The following is a 9,592-nucleotide window of genomic DNA, read 5'->3' as shown; positions in this document are numbered from 1 at the left end:
GATGGTCTCTACGAGATCCTCCAGCATCGACTTGAACTCTTGCGAGACTACATAGCCCGCTTCAACTAGGAGAAAGTGGCGGTCCCCGAATGCAGCATACCTACCGCGATCTCTGCCTTCAGGAGAGGTCTACTTCCAGATGGGGGGCTGTACAAAGAGCTGACCACGTACCCTTGCAAGACCATGGAAGATGTGTTGTCCCGAGCCTGGGCGCAGGTGAAGTGGGAGGAAGATGTTGCTAGCCGTGCCAAGGCTCAGCCAAAGCAGTACCAAAGGTCAACCCGATCAGATCGAGGAGACCGAGATGAAAGGTCCTCCCAAAAAGGATCCAAGGCTTCTGGTAGCAGAAACAGGGGCAGGTTCCAATACCGGCCGCAAGAGAAGGAAGAAGGGATGTCGGTATCTACCTGGCCCGATATCTCCCATCTCTCAATATCAACTCTAGAGATGGTCAAAGCACTGAGACAGATGGGCCAACAAGTTAAGTAGCCTCCAAAAATGAAGGCACCTGACTCGTTCCGGAACCCGGAACTCTGGTGCGACTTCCATCGCGATCATGGCCACAAATCCGAAGACTGCATCGCCCTAAGGATCGAGGTCAACGAACTACTCCAAAAGGGGCATCTCCGAGAATTCCTCTCAGAGAAAGCCAAGGCCCACCTCAGCAAAGAGACAGCAGGGAAATCTAAAGGAGCTGCACCAACCTCACCACCTCGCCAAGATCGGGAGATCCATGTCATATCCAGAGGCTAAGAAGTAAGCGGAGTAAGCCACACAGCTGCAAAGAAAAGCACCCGTAACGCTAAGCATGGTCTGGAAACGACCCAACCGAAGCGCCTACTTCTAGGCAGCGACGAGATAAGCTTCACAGCTAAGGAGCAAGAGAAGATCCTAGCTCCCCACCATGATACTCTAGTTCTCTCTCTCACCGTAGCAAACTGGTGAAAAGAATACTAGTAGACAACGGCAGCTCCATCAACATTATCTTCTAGATGGTGTACCAAGATCTGGGGCTGGAGGAGAGCAGGTATACTGTTTTTCCTTGTTAAATATTGTCCTTATGATTTATTTTCCCACCAATCTTAGACTAGATAGCGCTAGTGATGCTACCTCGCAAGCATTAAGGACATCGAACAGCAACCTTAATCACAACCGAAGCTAACAAACAAACGTACCTACGTACACGAACAATCGAACAACCGACCCTGTCCTCATGGAAAGAATCGAACTACGATATGGCTTGATCCCTCGACGAGGGTACATACGCAACTCACGACACGAGTTCAGTCTCCTCCAATCAACAGAACTCAAAGTAAACACACCGCAGCACCCGTGGAAAAGTAGCTCGATAATGTCAAAGACTGTTTTCCTTCACTAATTTGTAACGAAACAGAATCCAACACCTTAGCAAATACAATCTCTAGACATTCGAGGACAACAAATTTCTCATATCAGGAAATCGCATAAGATTCACAGTTGACCAAAAACCAGGACCCTGATCAGGTCCTCGGTCGCGGCCAACTCCGCCAACAAGCGCGACAAAACTAATAAACAAAATCTTTTGTTACATCAAAACTGTCGATAAAAATATTTACAAAAATCGACACATGCCCCCAAGACGTCGGCCTCGCACGAAACATATTGTGGCGACAAACAAATCGGGACCTACGATCCCTTCTTTATTAAAATTAAAAAAAAAATATTAATAAAACAACGGAAGCAAAAAAAAAAACAAAAATCTCCAAAAATCTATTCTTCGATGCCAAATTCACCGTCCTCAAACCGGTCATCCGAGCACTTCGCCGCACCATCCGCTGCAGTAGGAACCTTAGCAAAGAAATCTTCAGGCAGATCCTCCAAAATCTAGGGCAGATCGAGCTTCCCAATCGAGAAATCCGAGGTTGCCATAACATCAACTTCAGATCCGAGCTCTACCTCCTTTGCTTGAACTCGCAGCAAATCATCCGAAACCAAGAGATTGTTGTTCATAATCTCTTTCATGAGATCTATGTTGGCCACAACCTCCCAAAGACGAGCCTCACTATCAGCCGCCGCCTTCTTATGTTCCCATTTTTCTTTCAGAGAAACCAACACTTCCAGATAGCTGTCCGCCATAACCTTCTTAGCATCATATAGATCGCACGGCGGCGATCATTAGCAAACTGGTTGGCAGACGATTCAACCTCCGCCTGCAGAACGGAAATTCGCTCAAGGGCCGATCTTCTTTCGTTGCTCACAACCCGCAGACGAGCTTCGAGTGTAGCAGCCTAATTCCCCAGCTTTTCGGCGACAGCCAGTTGGGCGGCATTGGCACGCTCCCGATCTTGAGCCATCTTAAGACTGAACTTCAGCTCACGAACAACCTTCTTTATTTCGTTAAGTTCGTCAGAACGCAGAATGTCCTGTAGGCGTTTTTCTAAAGTCGCCGCGAACTCATTGTTAGCTTCCATAGCCTGAAATATGGCAGATCAATAAAGATAAAACGAACCAACGATTCGACAAAGATCATGTTTCAGATAGAATCACCATAGCATGGGCCATGACCATCTTTACATAGGCTTCACGCTCCGTCATATTACGCAGAGAAGAAAGCGGACATCCGGCGGGCTTGAAATGCCTCACCAAATGAGCAACACTGTCTAGATCCTCAATAATGGGGCAGTCCTTGGAATGCGAAAACTGCCAATGAAACGACTTGGCAACAACCGTATCAGTCGGGACAACAAGACGACGATCCTAACCATTCGTCTTAGCTTTCGTTGGAGGACGATCACGCCCCTCCGAACCCGTTGGGCTGCTCGACTTAACAGGAGTAACAGATGCCTTACCTTCGGGATCTTTGGTCCCTTGGAACGAGGACCGCGGAAGTCGAGTCTCCTCACGCAGAACCTCTGTAAGAGCGTCGCTCACGTCTCCGGATCGAATGTGTTCCGCATTGGCAAAACCAGTTCGAGTTCGCACCCTGTCAGAATCACGAGAGTTAGATCTTCTCGAAGTCATGATTTCTAGCAAGTAAAAAACAAGATTGAACGAAATATTACAATAAATTCCGAATGACTAAAGGCTTTATAAAGGTCGAGGCCTCGCAATATCTCAACAACACGAATGAAAGAATCTCGAAAGATAAGGAAACTGGGATATTCCAAAATTATATACTTATCCGTAAAAAAAAACTTTCAAAATATCGAGATCAAAGATCAGCGAATATCCAAAGACATTAAACAAAAAAAAGAAGAAGGCTAACTAGAAACAGAATCATCGGGCACAGAAGCCGACGCGAGAAGATCCGCGCAATCTCTTTCCATTTCCTTTGAACGAGCAAGTTCCGCATCCACAATCAAGCCTCCATCCTTGAGCTCGGTCAAGAGATCGATATTTGCGACCACCTCCTGTAGCTGAATCTCAGCAGATATTTCATTCTTCTTGCTCGCCCACCTATCTTTCAAGGATTCAAGGACCTCTCGATACTTGGCCGCAGTGTCGCGACGAGCATTCCGGGAAGCTCGGCGAACATCCCGATCCCTCTAAACTTTGAACGCCGCAATTCTTGCCCGTTTAGCGACCATCCGAGATTCAAGAACCTTATTTTCCAGATGAACTCTCTTCCAGTCTTCAGTCAAAGCTTCGATCTTCTCAGCATCCTTCTACCCTTCTCGCTTGGTGGCTTCAAGCTCTTCCGAAAGCCTCTTGATCTCAGAGCCAATGCTTTTGATTTCCTTGTCATTCCTGGAAGCCGCGACATGATCCTCTATCATCACGGCATATTCATTAAAATCTTCCATAACCTGAAAAGAAATCGAGATAAGCAAATGATGCGAAGGAATTCCTCGAAAAAAGGTAAACAAGAAACGAACCTTAGAGCTCGCCACAGCAACCTTGGGGTAGGCCTCCTTCTCAACTGACGAAGTGAGAGACGGAAGACGGCAACCCACGGACCTCATACGACCAGCAAGGGAAATCAGATCGCTCTGAACCGCAAATGAAGAACCATCTCCCCCAGAGATAAACCTAGGACGAGATGGACCGGGCAAAGACTCCTCCGATGATCGACGCCGTTTACGAGTCATCACCACAGTCTCCTCATCCAAACTAGGACTCAACAAAGCAGGAGGCTGATTTTGTTTTAGAACATCGTCATCGTCAGAATCATGGCTCGAGATTAAAGGGGACTTCCCTGAAGCTCGACTCCTCGACGCAGACCCGGAAGTTTGGAACGACGAACGAGCTGTCTATTCAACCGATCCAAAGACTGGTCCTGAGAAGAAGAGGCCCCTGCGAGATCCCAGGAATGCCCGGTCTCGTCCTCCGACTTCGTGATTAAAGAAGCTTTGCCAGTCCCCACTGGCAAAGCAAAAACAGTCCGAATCCGAGTTTGGTCAAAAATGAACCAATTCGACTGACCTCTCCGAAGGATTCTCATCATACCACATATCTCATCCGACATCGCGGAACTTCCAGCATGAACTACATTCAATAAAATAAAACGAAAATTTTAGTCTTCGATCCCGAAAACCCAAAACGCATAGGTGAGATAGAAACTAACCGATATTCTCAGCCCAACGCCAAGAGAGCCAGGAGAAATCGAAGTCACCCATAGATGCTCGATCCATCCGGAAAACGAAGAACTGTTCGCGGCACTTCTCGTCTCGATAATAAATATATTCTATGATGTGGCGACCTGGACGCGGAGAAACAAGGAAAGTCCCAGGAGTCTGATTGTTCTGTTTCACCAGAACGAACTGACGAAACTCACTAAGACCAAAAGCGAGACCCTCCTCCCTAGCCCTAACCAGAAACGCAACAAGATGCCTAAGGAAATTCGGGAGAAGCTGAGAGAGGGATAACCCAAGCTCCGCCAAAATCTCAAGTATCGGCTCCGGAATCGGGAAGATAAGACCGCAAGAATGGAAAAAGGAAAGATAGGCTCCATAGTAGCCTTCTCTCACGGTTTCAGGGGTCTCACCCGTTCTGGCCAAATCAAGAACAACGGAACGATTGACCCCATGAAACTCGTGAAGGTTCTCGAGATCGTCCGCAGTAGTAGTTGGACGAGGAAAATTGAAAGACGAACACATCTCGATCTCGAATAGAAAGATTTTAGAGCAAGGGAGAAAGAGAGTTGAGCTAGGAAACGAAGATAAGGCTGAAAGAAAGCCTCCTACGTATATATAAGCCTCCCTAACGGCTTTATCATCGCTATCGAGAAAGGCAATTATAACCTAGTCTACGCCCTAGCGGCAACTAAAGTAGGCGTTACCGATAAAAATAATAATAAAAGAAAGCGCGCCGCCAAACGGTTCTTTTCGAAAACAATCATTAAAACCGAATCCGAATGATGTTAAGCGCAAAAGGGCTGGGGGACAAATATTGGACCCAATTTTGGTCAAGATCCAAAGGGCTGGGGGACAAATGTTGGACCCAAAGGATAACCGCCCCTTTTTTCCTTGTCGATCAAATAAAAAAAAGGGCTGGGGTACAAATGTTGGACCCAATTTTGGTCAAGACCAAAATGGGCCCCGATCAGAGACATGGGCCGAGACACGCCGAGGCCCACAGCCAGAATTGAGCTCGAAGAAGGAGTCACAGAGGTCGCAATAATCGCGCAACAAGAAACCGAGATCGCGGAGCTAGCACGGAGATCTCGGAGTCGATTTGATATAAAAGAAGGAGAAGAAACAAGGAGGTGGGCAAGTTGAAAACCCTAGAGAGAGCCTTACATTCATATCAATCTTATTGTCTTCCCACTTTTAGATTCCTTCTTGATCGAACTTGTGTGTTTCACTCGATCTAGTTCAACTAATTGTATTTGATCCCAGTTATCAATAAAGTCTATTTTCACCTACTGGAAACTATTTAACATCGTTGTGTTCTAAAGATATCGTCGCCCACATCATTTATCTTCCCTAGATCAACCCCGATCACTATCAAATACTTTGTGTGGAATTTAGGTTCTATAGTACCCACCCTTTTGTTCGACCTTTCCAGTGGCTCCATGTTTCTTTTTCTTCCCTTCTCCATCACCTTATTCTCGTTTATTTTTCTTAAACTTGATATGGTGATGTGACGAAGAAGGAGGTAACATATGATGGTTATGAGTGCCACTGGAGGTTCTGATTTCGCAACCATTCTGGTTCTCCACCCCTGCTCTTGTGCAGTTCATTGGTTATGGAGCGGTTGCTCCCTAAATCTGCTTGTTATCTTTTCTGACTGAATTTCTACAGCAGTAACGAGTAAGAGTCTGCGTCAATCCTTTCCTTTTCGACCTTTTTGCACATATCTGCACATATAACACTGAAAAACAAATGCATGAAGGTGGAATAAAGGCTAAGGTGCAGGATGGGAACTAGCTAAAAATAAGCTAGCAACTCAGGATCAGCAAGATGGATAAAAACGATAAGAAGTCCTGAGTGTGTAAACGATGAAAACCCTCCCCCAGACTTACTTCACAACGCCTCGGTGTGAAAATAAATCAGAGAGAAGGTGTAAACAAGAATATACATTTTTTGGTCGAGATACTTACCTGAGTGGAGCGGTTGCTGCGAAATATCATGGATGCTCCATCGCCTGGAGCGGCCGCTCTTTTCAGAGGGCATGGTGCTTTGTTTCTGCAACCCAAAATTCAGAATTTTCTGTTTTTTGACCTGAGACTCAATATCTAAACAGAAAATAAGCAAAACAAAAACAAAACAAAGTTATATTTACATTTACCTGTGGGTTGCCTCCCACCAAGCGCTTGGTTTAAGTCACTAGCTTGACTTGGTGACAGAAGTCAGTCGGGTTAAGCATGAGGGATTGTTCCAAAACAAGCTCCACAATCAGATATGTTCAGCTTCGAGATTGGGCTCAACATCCCTTTTACAGCAGCTTCCCCTTTCTCTTTCAGCTCATGTGTGAGAATAGCTCTGACTTTATAGAAAGGTTTAGAGATATCCTTACACTTTACCTCATACTCAATGGATTTCACATCACACATGCGAGGTTTCAAAGTCACCGTGGGATCTCTCTTGACCCTTTTCTTTTGGACCTTTTACTTCAGCTTTGCATTCCCACTGAGTTGCTTAGTATCACTGTGAGAATCTCCATCCAGAACTTCTTTTATCTCACTTTTATCACCAAGCTCCTTCTTAGGAAAAAAATTCAGTTGTTCTCCACTAACCACTGAGATGCAAGAGGTGTATCAGATTTGTGATCTGATAGGGACAGCCTTGGAGAAAACCTTCTTATTGATGTTGGAGAAAGAGACTCTCTTATTAGGTAGGTCGATGATTGCTCCCACTGTAGCCATAAATGACCTTCCAAAGATCAAAGGCATCTCATGATCCTTGCTCATCTCAACAACCGGAAATTCGGTATGGAGCATATAGTCTCCCACTTGGACATGAAGATTACAAATGGTGCCATAAGGGACTGCCGTGGAAGAGTTTCCAAAAGCCATAGTCACCAAAGAAGGCTCAATATCAACAATGCCCAGCTCATCCACAATTGCCTTTGAGATAAGATTCACACCAGACCCGTAGTCACTAATTGCAGATTCCACTCCAGCAATTGAACATGGAAAATAAAACTTTCCAGAGTCATCAACCGTAGGCAATACTTTCATTGATGGTGTAAACGCTTCAGTAAAGAGAGCCTTAATTTCCTCTTGAGTCTCTCTGCAATTTTTGAAGAACATATGCAATGGCCGAATCTCCCAAGCATGTTGAAATGAGATTTTTTTAGGAAGCCTTCTGCATTAATGGGATCCATTAAATGTCTAGGTGGAATTGGATATGGAACCTTAGGAACATAGACTTGCACTAGTGGAATCTCAGTAGGTTTGTCGGGAACAGTCACTTTAGGGCTAGCAGGGTGCTATGTTCTCTCTTCTGCGCGTGGAGCAGTCTTAGCAGACAGGTGCTCCGGTTCTTTTCTATCAGCTTTCTCCAATCTAAGCTCTGTTGCATTACAGTGATCAATCCTAGGATCCATCACACTCTTTCCTGGAAGGATACCTTGCGGCCTCTTGACACTTTCAGCTGTTTGAGCAATCTGAGCATCCATCTTCCTTATGTGGCTAGCAACAGTGTCGTACTTTGTACTCAGCTCGGTGAACATGTTGTCCATCCTGTTGTTGATGTTCGTGGTAACATGATTCAATGCCTTGGCCTAAACCTGCTGACCTTGAAGCAGCTGTTGTATCATCATACCCAGACCCTTCAGCTCATCTGGTTGACTGTTCCCGGCAGCTGGAACTGCTTGCTGGTTGTTCTGCGATTGTTGCTGGTTCTGGTTCTGGTTCTGATTCTGATTCTGACTCGCAAACCGATCATATGCCTGACTAAAAACAAAAGTCTTACCCTGAAAGTTCTGTGGGAAGCCTTGCTGATCGTTTCCTTTCTTTTCAGCCCCGTGAGCAACCTCTTGAGGGTTCTGAATCTGCCCATCTGTCGCTTGCTCCATGCGAAAGATTTGCCTTTGGTTGCATTTTAGTAGCTGATCAACCTTATTTGTCAGCTCATCTACCTTCTGGTTGTCGACACTGTGACTTTCTTGGAGCGGTCGCTCTCCTGATTGGCTGAGCTAGCTTCCATGTTCTCAATCAGCTTAAACGCTTCATCAGTGGTTTGAGTCATGAAATCTCCATTGCTCGAAGAGTTTAGAGCACTTTGGTATTTCCAGTCTACTCCATCATAGAAAATACCCAGGAGGTAATCATCATCAAATCCATGGTGAGGGCATTCTCTGCGGTAGTCATTGAAATGCTCCCATGCGTCGCAAAAAGGTTCATCAGTGAGATGTCTGTAAGAGGTGATCTTGTTCCTTAATGCAGTTGTTATCTCCTTCGTGTAGAAACTGCTTAGGAACGCTGATCGGACCTGTTCCGACGAAGTAAGAGATCTGGTAAGGAAAGAGTTCAACCACCATGCAACATTTCCATCAAGAGAAAATGAAAATAGCATGCACTTAATGTAGTATGGTGGTATGCCATTCGCGCGAGTAAAGCTGTAGACTCTTTTGGATCTCTCAATGTGCTTCATTGGAATCTCTGTCGGGAGACTAGTGAACACTTTTCTCTGCACCAGATCGATTAAAGCATGCTTGATCTCAATGTCATGTATAAGGCAGGGTAGAGGAGTAATGGCAGAGCTCGTAGTGGGGAAGTTACGCTGAAGGTTTCTCTGCCCAATCGGAGAAGCTTGCTCTGGCTGTTCCTGTTGCTGCTGCGCGGCAAAAAGAGCATCTTGTTGATCAGCTTCATGCTGTGGTTGGATGGTCTGCTGCATCTTAAACATCTGTTGTTGCATTGTGGCAGCGAGATCATCCTGGTTGCCGTAGTCACCCATAGTGGTGTTGGTCGGCCTTGCCTGTTGACGATTTATTCTTTTTAGCCTTGCTAGCTCCTGGTTCCTAAGTGTAACAAATTCTCCTTGTGCGTTTTTCCGAGTATGTCTACTAGTCATGGACCTAGAACATTAGCTGCAACAAAAAGGATAGAGAAAGTTAGAGGTCTTAGACTAAATAAATAACCGAAAAATAAAGGTAAAAAGATGGTCCCCGACAATGGCACCAAATTAAGATTACGTGTATACGCACACCAATTAACCTAATGTGC

At 45.5% G+C, this 9,592-nt stretch overlaps 1 non-coding gene across 1 annotated transcript; it reads left to right on the top strand.

Moving 5' to 3' along the window:
- Window positions 1-8,700: 8,700 nt before the first annotated feature.
- On the top strand, window positions 8,701-8,807 carry LOC125588125. The gene has a single exon (XR_007324519.1). It is a non-coding gene; the product is annotated as a small nucleolar RNA R71 (small nucleolar RNA).
- Window positions 8,808-9,592: the final 785 nt, after the last annotated feature.

Source organism: Brassica napus, chromosome C5, assembly GCF_020379485.1.
Source record: "Brassica napus cultivar Da-Ae chromosome C5, Da-Ae, whole genome shotgun sequence".
NCBI lineage: Eukaryota > Viridiplantae > Streptophyta > Magnoliopsida > Brassicales > Brassicaceae > Brassica > Brassica napus.
The sequence above is the reverse complement of the archived record's forward strand: the minus strand, read 5'-3'. Positions and strand labels throughout refer to the sequence as shown.